The 18,510-nt window shown below is 47.6% G+C and overlaps 2 protein-coding genes across 2 annotated transcripts in view; one reads left to right on the top strand and one right to left on the bottom strand.

Annotated features, from left to right (window-relative positions):
* Positions 1-18,510, top strand: part of PDYN (prodynorphin) — an 87,413-nt gene that overhangs the window by 8,249 nt on the left and 60,654 nt on the right. The window lies entirely within an intron of this gene.
* STK35 (serine/threonine kinase 35) overlaps positions 10,304-18,510 on the bottom strand; it is a 34,847-nt gene continuing 26,640 nt past the window's right edge. The window contains exon 3 of the mRNA XM_073308864.1: positions 10,304-15,812. The gene's annotated coding sequence lies outside the window, so the exon portion shown is untranslated. The remainder of the gene's footprint in view (positions 15,813-18,510) is intronic.

Here is an 18,510-nt window from a genome sequence, read left to right as displayed (position 1 = left end):
TGTGCTAGAGCATTGAAATGCTGAGGCATCACCCCCTGCGAGGGTGGAATTGATGTATTCAGAGAGCTCAGCTTGGATGGAACCTCTGGCTCTCAGACAGACCCGGCTCCGTGGCCAGTTTTACTGGCTCTGTTCCACCTCGAGTCACCAGTCCACATGAGCTCCTCAGTGATCCACGTGGTTGTCCCGCTCAGGGTATGAAGCTACTGCTTCCTCCCTGCACACAATGGAAAATGATAGCTAGGAGCCCTCTCAGAAGAGCGGGTGTCAAAACGTGGTGTGGCATACCCAGGCGTTGATGTCTTCAGCCCACATGGAGGGAGAGGTGGGAGGAAGTGAAATGCTCATCTGAGGGTTTATTACCTCTGCAAATGCTGGGTCAGTTTATTGCATTGCTAGGTCCTTGCAGCCGAACGTCCTTTGGGGAAATGGAGCTCCTAGCAAGTCCGACTTGGCCTTTGACACTGAGGCAGAAGCCACTGCCCACTTTTGGCAGTGGTGATGCCAGGCTGTAGTAAATCTGTGGACACTATGGCTTGCAGCTCAATGTGCATTTCCCTCTCCATCCTGTTCCTTGATCCTTGCTGGCCGTATCTGGATTCTCTTCTCTCTAGTCCTCTGTGCTACATGGACCAAGGAAGGCTACTTCAGATGCCACTGGCCAGCATCTGATCACAGAGCAGTTCTAGGTTTTAATTCCTTATTCTGATTTCCCCCTTTCCCAACTATTTGGCTGCACCTGGATGCTGGTGTGTGTGTGTGCGCATCACAGAGGCATGGACTCCCATCTCCTCTGCAGAAAGCAAAGAATGTTTGTTTGTTTTCCCTTTGGGACCATTTGCTTTAACTTTTTCTGACATTTCTCCAGCCGTGTGATGCAGGAAAAGCATCAGATGCAATTAGCTCAGCTGGCACCATCCTATCCCAGGGGACAATGCACAGAGGTTTCGGGAGAGTCTCTCCTTGATAATTCTGCTTAGTCAGACAGCTGGGGGGAATAGGGTAACAGAGGAGGATCTGGGAAAGTTTCTGCTGGCAAGTTGGAGTTAGGGACTGATCCCAGCTCTAGATGGAGAGTCTTGTGTGGTGTGGCTACAGCACATGGGAATGGTTCTGAACTCACAACAGCAGCGCCTGAGTGGATGCATGGCTGGGAATGGAAGAGCTCCCATAATCATAGAATCATAGAATATCAGGGTTGGAAGGGACCTCAGGAGGTCATCTAGTCCAACCCCCTGCTCAAAAGCAGGACTCATCCCCAATTAAATCATCCCAGCCAGGGCTTTGTCAAGCCTGACCTTAAAAACTTCTAAGGAAGGAGATTCCACCACCTCCCTAGGCAACGCATTCCAGTGTTTCACCACCCTCCTAGTGGAAAAAGTTTTTCCTAATATCCAACCTAAACCTCCCCCACTGCAACTTGAGACCATTACTCCTTGTCCTGTCCTCTTCCACCACTGAGAATAGTCTAGAACCATCCTCTCTGGAACCACCTCTCAGGTAGTTGAAAGCAGCTATCAAATCCCCCCTCATTCTTCTCTTCTGCAGGCTAAACAATCCCAGCTCCCTCAGCCTCTCCTCATAAGTCATGTGTTCCAGACCCCTAATCATTTTTGTTGCCCTTCGCTGGACTCTCTCCAATTTCTCCACATCCTTCTTGTAGTGTGGGGCCCAAAACTGGACACAGTAATCCAGATGAGACCTCACCAATGTCGAATAGAGGGGGACGATCACGTCCCTCGATCTGCTCGCTATGCCCCTACTTATATATCCCAAAATGCCATTGGCCTTCTTGGCAACAAGGGCACACTGCTGACTCATATCCAGCTTCTCGTCCACTGTCACCCCTAGGTCCTTTTCCGCAGAAATGTAGGTGCTGGATTGACAGCAATGCTGCTTGACACCTTCCATCCACAGAAGAGGTACAATATGGACAGTGGATGAGCAACTCTCAGACCTGCACCCTTATCCAGATCAGGAGGCTCAGTTGCGGATCCATGCCCTGTTTGGCTCTTGAGGTGTTGGCTGTCTCAGGTATTTCATTGTGATGTGGACACTTGTCCATTAGGAACTGGAGTGGGTGAGAACTAAGCTGGAGGGGTGTGTGTGATTAGAGAGCAGCCCTTCCCAATGCTCAGCAGTGCTAAGTTCTGGTTTGGTGGGTGGGGCTTGGATGCACAGCCCAGACGTGAATAGCTGTCCCTTCACTGGACACCCTTTGGCACTTGAGCGCCAGGGGCTGCCAAGAACTTCCTTGAAGCAAGACAACATGCCAGGGGTGGGTGCACTTGGAAAGAGTTTATTCTTGGAGAAAAGGCCCTAGGCACCCTCACTAGTAGCCTTTCTGCCTGCCTGATGTCTTCGAGACACACGGGAATTTGGGGTGTAACTGTGACAATGAGTTGAGTAAGAGTCCCTCCTCTTCACTTGCCCTCTCAGTCTATGTATCATGATGCCCTGGTGATGGAAGAGATGCAGAAGAGACCTCAAAGATGCTGCAGCACTGCAGGAGCCAGGGGTGACGCTTGTCCCTAGGGTTGCCGAGACTCTGCAGCTAAGCTGGATTCCAGAGCAGCCCTAGGAAACGAGTCGGAGCGCAAACCCTGGCTGTTGGCCACATTCGGTGTGATGCAGCAGCTGGCCTGTGACTTCCTTGCTGTGTGCTCCCACTCAAAGGTCTCTCGGCACACAAGATCCATTGTTAAGCACCAAATGGAAAATTCCACTAATGAGGCGTGACAGATCTTCCTTCCCTTCCTCAGGTGACGCCTTAGACAGGAGAACGCAGAGCAGCACTTCAGAATGTGCCAACACTCCGCTCTCCAGGGTGGGTTAATGAGATGACATGAAGCTGAATGTCACCGCCAACCTCCTCACGTCGGACCATTGACAGGAATCGCCCACGCTGCTGGACTGATCACATGACCTCTCCGCTGAACAACTGCTCCTGTTCGGCAATTGGCAAGGACTCGTCTTATGTACTGAGGGTCGTTCCATCAGTAACTTCTAAGGAGAACCTGCCTCTGACACTGCAGTGACTGCTGAAGGGGAGGAGAGGTGGGAGGGAAGAAGAAGAAAGATGTACCTTGAAGGACCAAAAGACAGAACCCTATATGGAGCAAGCCCGAGAGCCATAAAATTCTAGGGCTCCACATCTCCTTTGTCAGCATATCTGAGAGTGGGGCCAATCGCACTAGCTAAGCCACAATTCAGGCAGGCATTGTGCAAACATCCTCCCTAAGCTCTGCCATGCACCACAATCCAGACACGCAGCATCCCTTGCTGCTTCTCCTCTGGACCCCATCCAGCTCTGCTAACGCAACTCCCCGGTGGCCTGCAGCACACTGGCCGTTCCAGTCCTGGATCTCGAATGCATGACTGGACACATGGAGCTGCAGGGTGGTTGAGATAGGGGCAAGGGAGGCCTATGCAGGGGCCATCTCACAAGCTTCCAGGTCTGCTCTAAGCCCAGGTCTCACTGCCCTGCTTTGTGTCAGGCTCCTTGGGCTTCTCTTTAAAAAAATCTTTTCAGGGACCCATTGGCAGGCATGGGGAGAGCTGGATCTCCAGAGCTGCTGACACACAGACAAGTCAACTATCAATCAAACCAAGCTGCTAAGGGGCCCTGAAAATGCTTGGATGATGGGCAGCAGTTGTGGAACGAGCTCACTCCTGTTCCTAGTGGTCAGGTGTCCATATTGCCCAGGCTGCCAGTAACATACAGAGAGGCCAAGGACTGGACGGGCCATGGAGCCTGAAATCCCCCTCATCCCTAGAAGCAATCCCTCCATGGGAAGCCTGTGGAGGTGGCAGCAAGACAGAAGCTTGCACTGCTGATGTCCCTGCTCCGTGGATTTCACACTCTCTCCTGGGCTCTCGGTCGGGGCTGTCCACATTTCCCAAACACCACATTCATATGGCCAACAGTGCCGCGAGCTGGCGGTGTGTGCGTGCCGATGCCCTGTCATGGGTAATTGCAAAACTCTTCAGCTGTGTCATGGCCCCTGTGCTGATAAGAACTACTGAAGATTTTCCTTTTTGTTCTAGTGTTGGGGGGGCAGGAGAAGGGCTTGTGGATCTGATTGTATTTATTTTTCCTCTGCTTTTAGCCTGAGGTTCCAGAGAGCCATGGACCGCAGCCAGGTGATGGCTGAAGCTCTGTGTGGCCAGCAGGTGGGTATAATGCCCTTTTCTATGGACTATAGCAGTGCAAGTAGATCAGGGAGGGCTCCATGATCCAGCCCTGCTGAGCGACGATGCAGGGTGTGCAGGCTGCTAACGTGGTGGCATTCAGCACTGGGATGGCCCGGGCTGTCACAGGTCTGCAAGGTGGAATGGACTGGTAGGTGGCATCTTACAGCCCAAAGGGGTCCATGGAGATTCCATTGGGCAGGTTTAACTCCCACCCCATTCCCCAGGTGAGCAGTGCAGCTCCCCTCGGAGTCACGCACCTGAGGCATGCGAATGCATGTGCAGCCCTGGCGTGAGTGATGCTCTATTAAGCTTGCTCAGCTCAGTGCCTGAACCTTGTCAGCCCCAGTGAGGCACAGAAAGAGACAAGGCTCATTCAGGCTTAGTCGGGCTGAATGAATCCGTTTTAGATCAGTGTCGGAAGCGATTACAGAGCACAATGGTGACAGGGTCTATTAAGGGGAGCCGGTGACTGGCGGTTTGCGTTCTCTGGGCCATTTCAGTTCCCCGGGGCAGGGCAGGGGAGTGGGAAGGAAGCACGTTCAAAACAAAACCGCGGAGGTCTCTGGGATCAGGCTGGTGACCGATTACATAAGGCGGTAATATTGCTAGCTGCTGTCAGCTGTTATGCAAGTGCTTGAGCTGCGTCATGTGGCTCTTCCCTCTCGGGCTCTGAGCCATTCCGTCTGCTAAGCTGGATAGCCCAGGATGCTGCCTGGTACCTGCGGAGGAACCTGGGTTTGGCTGTAGCTGACGTTAGGCTCTCTTGGGGCTGGGGGGACGCAGAGCATTGTCCTCACTAACTACAATGTTCTGAGCCTACTGGCCCTTGAAAAGCCACCAACTGAGCGTCCCTGTAATATCTGAGAGCTCTTCTGTTGCGGGGGTTATTTGACACTTGCCCAAAACATGACACTCTCTGCTGTCTTCGTTACATGGAGGGTTTCACCCCTTTCACTTCACTTAGGGTCTGTCTACACTTCAGTCCCGGTGTGTGACTGCAGCAGGTAGGCAGACCCTTGAGCAGTCTAATCTAGTTATCACTACAAAAGGTCGTCCCCCCCCGCTCTCCTGCTGGTAATAGCTCATCTTAAGTGATCACTCTCCTTACAGTGTGTACGGTAACACCCATTTTTTTTCATGTTCTGTGTGTATATAAATCTCCCCACTGTATTTTTCACTGAATGTATCCGATGAAGTGAGCTGTAGCTCACGAAAGCTCATGCTCAAATAAATTGGTTAGTCTCTAAGGTGCCACAAGTCCTCGTGTTAGTCTGCATTCGCAAAAAGAACAGGGCTGCTACTCTGAAACCTAATCTAGCTAGTGTGGCTACCAATAGCCGTGAAGCCATGGCAATGCAGGCTGTATAACTTGCCCAGGACGCTGGGCACTTGGGAAGCTGGCTGGGGTGAAGTCTGTGCTTGCCATAGTTCCCCTGCTCTTGGTACCTTAGCTAGCTGGATTCACTGAGCTGGGATGCATCTCCGCATGCTGCAATTGCATGTCTGATTGCAGAACAGATACCCCCTGGGTGAAATTCTCTGCCCTGTGTTATACAGGAGGTCAGACTAGAGGATCATAACGGTCCCTTCTGGCCCTAAAATCCTACGAACTTGGTTGTTACTTTCAGTCCTGAATGTTACTGTGCTGCCAGTTGAAAACTGCATTCACTGGCTGGGATGCTTCTCTCCTCTTGGCCCGGCTACTGGGGAGTTGTCCTGTGCCAGTCTCTGGCAGCAATTCCAGAACGGTTCATACAACCGCAAACCTCAGAATAGCCACTGACTAGAAGGGAGGGGTGACTGCATCTCCATGCATGGGAATGGGGCGTTTGGCGGTCTTTCGCTTGCTTCTATTCCAGGCTTAAATTCTCCTGGCCCATGTGTCTGACTGCAGGAGAGGGAGCAGAGGGATTCTGCAGAGTAAAGAGTCTGTCTGTAGCTTTTGAAGCCATAACTGGGTGGGTGCATTGTTGTGGCTTTGAGCCTAGTGCTTTCCTGGGGCCGCACAGAGAAGCGCTCATCCCCTTCTTCTTAATGAACAGTAGATTATTGAGGGAGAAGGGAAAGCAGAGGCACCTCTCAGGGAGCATCACACCACTGCATGATCGCCCCCCTATCACCTGCACAGGCCCCCAGCTCCAAGGAAATGCTACCCTGAGCTCTCTGTTGAATGGCTGGGATGCTCTGTGCCTTGGCCTGTATTGTACCTGATGTGGAGAGAACAAAGCTCATCATATCCTCAGCAGTTTTATCCTGATGTCATAGGTGATGGAGCGTGCCAGGAAAAAGCATTACAGGGACTCACTGGCCTGAGTGTGTTGGCTTTGTATGTAAGCCTCAGTCCACCTGGACTTTCTGGAACTGGAGTCGGTTCCCAGCCGAGCTGACACAGCCTTTCATCCTTCCCTGGCAACTGCACTGAATATTGCGGGGGGAGGGGGGGAGGAGTGATCAGCAAGGTGGTAGATTTCTGAGGGGGTCTGAAGATAGAGAAGCTGACCTGGTCATGGTATTCAAATCACAGTATTGAAATCTCAGGGTCTGATTCCCCTAACCCATACTCTCATGAATCTTGGCTGGGATGGCTCATGTGAGCAGTGGTTACCAGATTTATCCTCTTTAATTAGAACCCCTCCCCTCCCCCAATATTTACTTGATTCAGTCTATTATCCTTCTGTCCTTAAAGAGCCACATGGCCAAAGCAAGAGCTGTTATCTAAAACTTTAATTAAAAAATGAAACCATGATGCTGGCTCTGGCTTGGGGGTAAAAGCAATTTATGTGGGCCAGAAAACAGAAGACTACAACAGGTGAAATGTGAAGCATAAAAACAAGCTGAGCTAAGGCCAGAATGTCCTGGGGCTGTAGGGAGCATCCAGCAGATGTTAACTAATTGGTTACTATGCTGCATGCAGATTGCTGTCTTCCACCCCAGAGCTGGCCTCGTATCTGTGGTGCTGTATGTACTACGTGTAGTTTATGCTTTTGTGAGCTTTCAGGATGCCAAGTGCTGAAAAAAATTGAGTTGTTAAACAGCTCTCTAAACGTACACTAAATGGTAGACTACCACGTTCGACACATTATATAAGGTTCTGGCTGTGGGTGTGAGCACGCATGTGCACTCAGTCTAGCATATTTCAATTGATGATTTAACCTCCTCTCCCAAAAAGGGCAGGATCTTGCCAAACTCTGGTAACAGACTGGGAGTAACAGCTGTAAAACTCCATTCAGGTTACACAACACAGGGAAAGAAATGGACTTGTTGCTAGGGCTGTGATTTATCTGCTGTCAGGATGGGAGACCAGATTCCTCCAAGACAGGGCGGGGTGCTGGAATCCCAAAAGTTGGAGGAAGGACGGTCTGTACTGCCCCAAGCCTCAACTTCTGAGTAAGCAGGGGTGGGGGAAAAAGCATCAACTAGACAACTGTGCCTTTATATGGGAGTCTAATAGCATTTCAGACTTGGCTTATTGCTTGGATTTCCTCTTGGGTAGCACGGACCTTCTATAAAAAGTTTGGCCAACCTGCCATGTTTCCCAAATCTGAGACCAAGTTAAATCACAGCAATATTTGAAGGATCTGAGACTAGGCATGTCAAGCTGTGCCTTATCCAACTATCTGCTCACCTAATACTTCTCCTTCCCTGCACTCCAGTTTCGAGTGGCTGCAGTAATCCTCTCTCCCTGTCCTGAACTGTTGCTGTGTGTTAAAATGCAGTCACCTCCGGGATGGATGGTGGTTTTGTTTTTTTCCCTCCCCGTGCAGTTGCTATATGGTTTGCGAAGTGCTTGGGGCTCATTCACATTTAAAGGTGATAAGTACACGTGAGATTATTAATAGAACACAGTTGAGACTGCTTTCATAATTTAAATTTGAACACCCCCCCCCCCACGTCACTTTGGTGCTACTCACATCTATTGCTGTGCTTTTATTTTAGAATAAGTGTCAAAGTGTCTGGTTTTGTGCTGACCTTGAAACCAAACTCTGTGAATCATTACACTGTCTTTCTCCACTCACTATCAGAAAACTCACAGCTGGGTCTAACCAGCCTTGGTAGCATCCATTTTAAAAGGCTAGCAGCGGAGCTGCTGGGCCCCTGCATATGAGTTCATTGCTCCAGGAATTAAAGAAATGAGCTCTCTTCTCAGCGGCAGGCAGAAGCAGGCTCAGTGGGAGTTAGGGCATTCAGCATCTCCTAGGATACCATCCTTTTAAGTTCCCTCTGTCAAAGGCGGAGTTCAGTGACATAGGCCAACTTGCGCCCTCTGCCTTTGGCAGGTAGCTGTCTGCACTTCTGTTACGGAAATGGACCCCACAGGCCTCTCTGCCTAGGGTCACGCTACAGAGTTTGCGGAAGGCTCTCTCGCTCAGGAGCCCATGGTACTTACTCCCTCATTTCCCTGAACCTTGTGTACGTGCTTACACCAGCACAGAGCTGGGAACCGCTCCTTGGTCGTCATGCAGGGTGTTGACGCAAGGTGCAGGCTGATGACTTGGGCCCAAGGAGTTCAGTTCCAGGATGTCCTATTTACATTTTAGCTAGTTCCATTCACCCAGGGACAGGGGTGGGCAGGATAAGAAGAAGCCCCTTATGTGGACTTCCCTGCAGCTGAAGCAGAACTTCAGTTCCTCCCAGACACAGCGTGGGGGGAGGTGGCTTCAGAGCAGGTAGAGAACATTGACGCATCTTTTTGCGGCCTAACTCCTCCCTGCTGTGAATCCTCTGGGTTAGACTACAAATGATGATGGTCTAATCGTGGTGGCACTAAGTCATTCCACCATAGGGGCAGGCCACTTCCCCTCCAACCTCCTCAGACTGATACTAAGCTATAAAGAGAATTTTCTTCAGCTTCTGTTTTCGGCGTGACCTTTGAGAGAATCCTCAGACCATGACCTCTCCATTGCGGTAGGGATACCATGCTGCTGGCCCAGAATGTCCAGCCACACCAGGAGCGGGAAAGGGCTTATCTGTAAACTGGCTTCCCAAAGTAGCTCTGAGGAGAGGAACACAGCCTCTCCTGTGTTCGTGCGCTCCTTTTGCTGCCCGTCTGTGTAAGAGACGGGACCTCTCTGAAGCAGCAGAGCCTATTTCAGAATGTCATTAAGCAGGTGTGAGTCCAGGGACATCCCTGACATAAAACCGGCTTAGGTCAGGGCTCCCAGAGCTGCTCTTGGGGGGTCAAGAGTATGCACAGCAGAAGCAATGTTACTTTTATGGCCCCAACCTGATGAGTCCTTTCCCAAAGGAAGGTTAGACAAACTCTGAAGCCTCTCTCAGGGTGAGAAGTCATGGATAGCTTAAACCAATGCCCTCTGCAATGGGGTAGTAGGTGATGTTTTAAACAAGTGCAACCTCAAGCCATTTTAGCCTCCGATTTTCTTTAGTTGTTTAACATGGCACTGTTAGCTGCAGCCCCTTTCACGCTCTACCTGCCCTCTGCAGCTTGACCCCAGCCTGCCAACATTTCCAATGGTGCAGAATTTAAGACTCTGCCTTTCAGCCTCCTTCTCAAGGCCCGGAGCAGGAGACTCTCTCTTGGAAGAAGTGAAGCAGAAATAAAACTTCCAAGATCAAGGTTTCTGTTTCAGCCAGAGCTCTAGCTGTAGCCCATAAGAGCCTGGACTGTGCTCATCACCTTAGTTAGGGTTTCTTTGATTTGCAGATTGCACCTTTTGCTCCTTACAATGGAAAAACCTTTTCCTGGCTTGCTTTCATATCAGCAATATACTGTAAGCTCTTGTCCCTCCTTGCTGTAAGACCTTGGCAAGATCTGGGGGGAGGCTGGAAATAGCAGTGGTTGTAACAGGACAGAGGAGGAAGGGAAGCCTTGCTCCTGTCTTGCCCTCACTCCTGTTTCCCCTCTCCCCACCACTTTCTCTGGAGAGAGGAGCTGCAGGTTCTTTCACTTCACAGTTCATGTCTTAACTCCTTGGCCATTTCTCTGCTGGAGCTCGATGCTGGAAGCCTCCCTAAGGGGAAATCAAAGAACAAGCCTGACCCGGCCCCTGCAGTTCTTTGAGCGCATGGTGTATGCTGCTGCTCCAAGGATTCCCTTCTCTTAACAATGTGTTGCAGCTGGAAGGCTGAAAACAAAGAAACAAAACTCACGTTTCAAATTGAGTATGGCTTTTCAACCCCATCAAACAGCTTTATTCACACAAACGAATCTTAATTTACAACGCCTCTGCCATTCATACACATCAGGGTATCCACAGTGTTCAAGGAACTTAAATACGTCTCATACCAACCCAAGTAAACCAAGTACAAAAAATATTTATATAAAGTTCACACATAGGTCCTAGATTACCAGCTTCTGTGCAAAAAAGAAAAATACAGATTTAACAACTAGTATCATGAACTAACTTTAGTTTGGAGTCTGGGTTTAAGCCTTCCCACTCTACCTCGTTCAGCAGAGAAGATGCATTAAATATCCAACCACAAATCCCCCTGGGAGCCACACCTTAGAGTTAAAAGCATTGAGATGGCAAACTGCAGAAAGATGGAATTTGTCACGTTGCAGTTAGAAGAGGCCACTTTCTACTGTCCTTTTCACCCTGTCTCCCTTCCCCCTCGACTCTGAAAAGTGTGAAAATGCTTTTAGACTGGAATGGTGTAACTGCTTTGTCACGGGAGGTTTCAGGAAAGTGACGGACTGTCATTTCACACTGCAGTCAAATGTTTACACTGGAAGTGGGCAGCCCAGCGTAAGCAGGCACCAGTTCACATAGGAAATAGCTAGCACTGTAGTGTAGCAAACAGAACAGCCTATGCAGTGATTTCCAGGAACTATAGCCAGAGGTGCCAGCAGCAGATGTATTGCTTGCAACATGGAAGGAATGGATAAATGTGAACGCCAAGTAATTTGCTTTGTTCAGCCACACAAACTAGTGTTGCCAAGCATCAGAAAAAATACAAGGTCCAGCTCCAGGGTACTGCAGCCAAACCTCAAATCTGAATTGCTTCAGTGCAAAGACCAGTGTCTCCAAGAAAGTTGGTTGGCTGCAATGCAATGTGCAGTACACAGCTTGAGGGGAATTTGAGCAGCATGGTCTAGATCCACCTACAGATGACAATGTAGGGGTGGATGCTGAAGAATGGGGTAAGTGCTTGATTAGCTTTCTAGAGAAAAATCTCTGAAGGGCACCAACTCAACTCCAGAGGGAAAAGAAGACTAGCTTTAAAACAAAGTGTTAAAGCAACAGTAACACCAGTAGCACCTGGGAAGGGTTTTGCCTAACATGCTTTGGCAGTGTGTTTAGAGGAGGAAACCAAACAAAGCAGCAATGTGTTCCCCACTATCATGGCCTCTGTAAATTAAACTTAGTATGTTTGGATTTTTGCCCCCATTGTAGCTGGTTGTTCTCTTTGTAGCTGCACCATGTCCCTGGGCAGGCTTAAACCCAGAGTAGATACTGCATATGGAGAAGATTTACACAAATGAGGAATTCCACAAAGATGGTAACTTTTGTTAAAGTCTCTTATTGCTCCACGAAGGCTCTGGGAGCCTCCTGATATGTTAAGGAGCTGGATCCTGAGGAGTAAAGGAAGACTAAAGGGGGACCACTGTCTCGCTGTCACTAGCCCCTCTGAACCTTAAACACAGCAGCAGGAGAACACGGGGGAAGCTAGTTCGACCCCTTCTCTAACCAGCCTATTGAGCCTATCTTGGCGCCCCGCTCCTCACATTGGTGGTATTACAGCCAACCCCGTGTTGGTGCGATGCTGGAGGTGCCGACCTCCAGTGCAGGTTGGTGTAGCCAACGCATTTCGAAGTCCTCCAGAAATGTGGCTACTTCCCCTCACTCCCACTGTAAACAGGATATTTAGAAGTAAACAATTTTAATACAATCCTATAACATGGACAGGGCCATGTCATCTGTTCTACCAAAAACCTGGCTTGTGAGAGCAAGCCTCAATCTCAGTAGAACTTCCTTGGTAGGAGCCCTCAACTCGCCCCCACTCTGGTTAGGGTTAGACCTTGTAACAGCTAGAGTTGTCCCTCCAGTGTCAGTTTTTAAGTTCAGTATCAAGCGTGGTCAGTTAGAAATCAGGAGACGCTCTTGTATGAATATGAGCTGCAGAGACCAGGCAGTCCTGAGCCTCCCCCTTAGTCTCCCTTTTCCCAGAAGCTAGAATTTCCCCAGCTGTAAAGCCTAATGCCAAAAATGTATATGATGGGTGAGACGTTTCAGGCAGCAGCAGTAAGGTGGAGGAGCTGGGCAGACAGATGATGTCAAGCACAAGGAAAGAGATGCCCCTTCCCAGAAAGCTTTATGTCCTTGCAAAAGCTGTAGGTTAGAGCAATTCCCGCTTTAGCTGCTGTTGCTCTAGGATGAGTCTGGACAGGGCCCAGAGGATTCAGAGGTGAGGTGTGGTGAGACACCACTACCTGTAAACTGTATGACTGCCTCACTATTCTAGGGAACTTAGAGCACTCTGCAGCAAAGCCATCATCGGCAGGCAATCAAAGGAGAGAAGCATATTTAGACTGACAGAAACTAAAGGGGAAATGACCCAACTGGCCAAAGGCTAGCAGCCCTAGAACTCTTCCTCCAAAATGTTTTCTAAATACTATAAGGCACTACGGTCTATCTAGCTAACATCAAGCTGTTTTAAAAACACATCTGCAATGCAAAAGCTGAAGTGGCAACGTGAGATCTGAAGGTGGCTTGAAGTCATGGCAGGGCTGAGAGGGTGACTTTACACTAACCAGGTGGCTAGCCACATGCTCTGCCAGCAGTGCATTTAAGTAGGGGAGTAGTCATGTCTTCACTGAAGTTTCAAGAGAGGGGAAGGAGGCACTCATGGATATCCAACAAAAAGGATTCCTCCACGGGTGAGGACTTGAAGCAAGTGGCACTCTGTCTGAAATCTGCCTACCCACCACATACAGCAGTGCTGGAGAGAGCACACAGCCTCTGAGGGCGTACCAGAATTGGAAGCCTCTGGGAGGTGATGGCTTAAATATCACCGGAGGTGGTAAGCAGCTTAAATGGAAAGTTCTGAGACAAGCGCTATCTAAGTCAAAGCAGCTCTCCTAGGAGTCTGCCTGGAAGTTGCCTTCTGTGCCATAACATCCCCCTTGGGCTTCTTTCTGGCAGGGAAGGCATGTGTGAGCGTACACAGTAAGAGCAGGTCTTCTGTTCTCTAGCAGTTCTAGCCATGGATGTAGCTATAGGAGCCAACAGTTGCAAAGCTGTACTGAATAGCCTTGCTATTAGAGCATGGCTTCTGCTGTCAGTTGTCCTATCCATGCATAGCTAGCGTGGGTTAAGTGCCCAAAGAGCGTTGAAATACAAGCTTGAGACTCTCGTCCTGAGACAGGTGTAGTTAATACAGTCTTGGACTTGGGGGAAGGAGCCTCTGCCTGGAGGAAGCAGCTGGCCGCCTGATGTAGACAGTCACATGGAAGACAAGTTCTATTGTGAACAAGAGTGCAGGAGTATTGGGGTGCTTCTAAAGAACATGGGTCAGGAAAACAGCAAGGAGGATGGAAAAACAACTTGGGCAGAACAGCACGTAAGCCTGTGTTATGTTTCAATGCACCATGTGACTGATGAGGGGCTTCCAGTAGTGAGAAAATCCACCCCTTTGTTACTCCAGAGCGGGGAGGTATCCTAGAGGCTGCTACAACAGCACCCTGCTAAGCTGGGAATTGAATGTAGACTAACCAAACTGAACTGAGGAGTTACAAAGCCAGACAGTCCTCTGTGGTTGATAACCAAACCCAAACGTCCTAACCCCAAATAACCATCTTGGGAAGAAGTGAGAGTATTCAAGGTCTGGCTGTGGCTCATCACAGCACAGAGAAGCATCTCAGTGGGGGTGCAGGAAAGAGGGACTGGGTCCCATTCCTGGGCTTGTGCTATGCTGGTTACTATATCTGTGTGAAACCTTCAAAACACAAGGTGTTCAATCAGGTGGGGGGAAGCACATAACTACAACTATATGCTACTGCTCTGCTATTCCCCTAATGCACAGCACAACCTTCCTGGTAAGGTGCCACCCAAATCTTCTCTGGTCACTGCATTCAACCTCAGCAGAGGTGTCAAGGCTTACAGGTTTAAAAAACAAACAAACTAGACACCATCCTTAATCTAGCCCTAATGGAGTTATTGCATTCTCATTCACTTTTATGGGATTGTACAGCATACTGAATAGACAGACAAGTAGCAAGTGGGTGCACAAAAATGTCAATGAAGAGAAATAAGACTGAAGTGTCCGCACAGACAGCAGGCATGTTAGTACTGTAAAGATCCTGTATGATTAGGTCAGCAGGGCCCTTCTCTAATTGTGAAGCCAGTCACATCCTACCACAATGACAGTGGAATACTTGGGTAACTGGGTGAGAGAGATTTAGTCTGGAAGCACAACTCATGCCTCCTAGACCAGTATTCCAGCAGAGGTTTGTAATGGTTTGGGAAGACATTTCTATCATGTTTAAGAAATCACAGGGTAAGAAGGATGCTGTGCTTTACATCGAGCAAGGTCTAAAGAGCTACCAAAACCATCACACAGAGTCAGTCCCAGAATGTCAGTGCTGCTCCAAATGCAGGCCAGGAAACTAAGTATTAACTGCTCAGCTTGTGAGTCCCACCTCCTTACTCCTACATCCTGCTGAGGCATAACTTCAGTGCCCAAGCCTGACCAGCCTTCTCTTTGCCCTTTGTAGGCCACAGTTATCACACAAAGGGCAAACGGTCTTCTGCAGGAGCCTTGAAATCATACAGTGAGTGACTAGCTGTCAGGGCCCCTACCTCCAATACTACCAAATCCTTCACAGCTGAGGTTTGGAACAAGTGACTTCAGATCTTTTTTTCAGTTACTTTCTGCTTTTGTCACATACATCTACCCTACAGTTCAGTTGATCACCTGAAAATCTGTCCCATCCACTCCACAGGCCCATTACAGAATTAGGCTCTCAGTTGCCAAATTCCACAGATGACTTTTTTTATTTGGGTGGGGAGCTCTTTCCACTACAGCACCAATCTTGCCTAATCAATTTCTTTTCCATCTTGTTATTTTTGCTACCCTACTCTAATGTCACTTGCTTTATCGCCTGGGCAGCACCTGCCTGTTAAGGAGCCATCTGGTTCTGAGCCACATGACTGTCTGTTTCCAACATGGGGCTTCAAAGACCTTACTTTTTCTACAATCTCCCAACTACAGAGCAAGCCCAGTGAGCTTCTCTCCCCTGGAGAAAGAATATTAACTTTAAAAAACAAACTCGGGCACATCCTGACTTTGAGCCTTGGTACTTGTCAGCAGTTGAGGGAATGCTTTGCAGAGATTTTAATTCCAATCAGTGTTGGTAAAAAGACACAGGTCTTTCCCAGAAGAACCTGTAGCATTCTAGTTGAGTAACAAGGCTGAAACGGTGGGGGAAAGGAGTGGGGAGGTGGGGGGAAGAGAAACGTGTTCTTCTTGACCTCATTCAATAGTCTTGTAACCAAATGAGCAGAATCCTTGCAGCCCTTCTGAAATCTCACATGACCAAAAAACCCAAAACAAACCAGAGATCCCATTGCCAGAGATCCTGTTGTCAGGTGATCTTCAATACCATCTGCTTCCCTCTGTGCATGTAAATAATGGAGATTGTAGGTCCCTGGTAAATAAACCTAGAAAAAAAATAAAAACCAGAGATCAGATATTGCCATTGTTTCACTCACTGGTCTAGGGGCTGTACCTGGAAAAATGTAATGTCCTGAAAGCCTCACCACTGGCTGGCTGGCCGGCCAAAATGGCTCGCCCTGACACAGTGAGAGATATTGGACCTTTCAAATCCTCTCATTCTGCTTACCTTGCTTTCCCACCTCCCGGCATTTCACTTGCACCATTTTTACCTGCCAGTTGCTGAAAGATTGTATGAATTGGAGATTAAGGCTTCACACCGACTGGAATCAGCTACTCCAGTTTGCTTTCATCTACTGTAAAGCAATGGCTTCTAATGCCATAAACCAGTAGTTGCTTAAAAAAAAATAAATCAGACGAATTCAACTGGGAAGGGAAAAGTAAAATGGTAATAGAGTGAATGGATTCTGAGATCAGATACTTGTAACTGACCATGGGTGGAATTGACTGTAGATACCACTGCAGAGAGATTTAAGTATATAAGTACTTGTTTCCAGTCCTGATTAGTCTGAAATATTTGTCTTTAAAACTCACACATCCCGCAGCCTAGCAATGTTCTTGTCACTGATCCAGGACTGGCTATAGCAGGTCTGGACCTCAGAATGTTGTTTTCCTTCTCCAAAACATAATCAAAACATATATAATCAATGTATAAATCTTGGCAACATGCTATTTATACGTGCCCAAACTGTGTTCGATCACTGAGATCAGTCACTTAACCATGGATAACACTACATTTATATTTAAATAATGTAGCTACATCCTAAAAGAGGTCTGCCATGGTGTGCTGGATGAGTATCTATTAAGACATGAAAGCACATTTTCCTGAGGCTCCATATGATATGCTCATGAGCATGCCCATTTAAAAACACTTTCAACTGTGTGTACACATGTCCAACTAAAGGAGAAACAGTGTGGATGTCGCACTCAGATATGAACGTCTTCAATTCACTAACAGTGAGAAAGCATCTTAGGCTTCTCAAGTTGTGCTGGAGGCAATTAAAAAAATCCCCTTTGCTGTACACACATTGAGAAACTCAAGAGGAGCAGAGACTGTTTCTTATTGGCTGTGAATGTTAACTCTCAGGGATGTTAGATTCCATCTCTGCGTGCTAATTGCTATGGTCTGCTAGTTAGCTCACTCATGGGACTTACAGAGCAGAATGGGGAGTCAAGTTTCGAAGGGGCTAGACTGGCAACTTGAGAAGGTTCATATGCCTTCGTTCCATGTTTGACTTGTAACTAGTCGCTAGAGGTCACACGCTTTGTTGCTTCTGCAGGCCAAGTTCATTGCGTACACCTGTCTAGTCCTCCCATAAGCTGATGTCTGCACTAACCCGATGCCAAGTGCATTTCCTGACATTCTGAAATTGATTGGATGTGGTGTTCAAAAGTTATGTTACATCCCAACAGAGAAATGCCATCATGTTGAATGTAGGATCTCACTTTGCTCAGCCAGTAATACTAGAGGCTGACACCCTTTGCTGCTGGTGTAAGTAGGGTTGCCAACCCTCCAGCATTGTCCTGGGGTCTCCAGAAATTAAAGATTAATCTTTAATTAAAGACTGTCATGTGATATCTCCAGAAATACATCCAACCAAAACTGGCAAACCCTAATTGTAGATCAAGCTCACTGCGTGTATCAGGAGCTCCTTGCATCCCTTCATTCTGCACCACTCTCTGAAATCTTGGAATTGATCCAGTGCAGTGTTCAAAAGTTATACGGACAAGCGGAGAAATGTCATGTGTGGTATAGGGCCTTGCTTTTGTTTGGCTAATCCCATCAAGCTACATTTCTCCAAGACAAACTCTGGGTATGGTGGCAGTGAAGTACATGGGAGTTTACTCCCCCTTCCAATGAGTGAAATCAGTTCCCCACTAAAACAGTGCTGCTGACTTAATAATGACAGAATTAACCTGTTGAGGAAAGATGGTTACGTCCCAGAAAATCACTGAAATCCGTTTATGTACTAAGAAATCTTGTTAAAGAGTAAACTTCTTAAAGAAAGAAACCTCCTCTCCTGGTGCTTGAAGCAGAGTGGATTGATTTAAAATCAAACCAATTTAAATCACTCAGCTTTAATCATGACTTAAATCGGCAAGCAGGAAGCCTCGATTTAAATCAATTTTAACTAAAAAATACAAATGCAAAATAAGATTATCTTAAAGAAAAGTTGATTCTCACTGGTAACTATTAAAACATGTTGTCTTGCAACTAAATATAGTCTTTACACTAAATTTTTATTTCTTTTTGCTTACAAGGACAACACATTGTATCTAGACACATTTATTTAAGCAGTCATATAGCTTAACATAATTTATTCAGATTCTTAATTTTCACTTTTTTATTATGTTAAAATTCTGAATGATACTTATTTACTAGATATTTTTAAACTTGTGATTAGTGTCAAGCTCTATTTGGATGGGAAACTGGAATTTAATGTGCAGAAACGTTTTTTTTTAAATTAAATAAAACTACCTCAAATGTGCTTAAGCGGGGGGGGGTGGGGGGGTGGAGGAGTTTATCAAAACATATTTTGCATTTAAAACCAACTGATTTATTAAACAAAGGAAGTATTATATGCAGTTTTTGAACTGAAGTGATTGTTTCTGGTCATCATGTCTTTCAGGATTTTAGAACTAGTAGATCTTATGTTCTCACACCTAGTTTTTAGTCTTTGATTG

This window comes from Lepidochelys kempii, chromosome 13 (assembly GCF_965140265.1).
Source record: "Lepidochelys kempii isolate rLepKem1 chromosome 13, rLepKem1.hap2, whole genome shotgun sequence".
Lineage (NCBI taxonomy): Eukaryota > Metazoa > Chordata > Testudines > Cheloniidae > Lepidochelys > Lepidochelys kempii.
The sequence above is the reverse complement of the archived record's forward strand: the minus strand, read 5'-3'. Positions and strand labels throughout refer to the sequence as shown.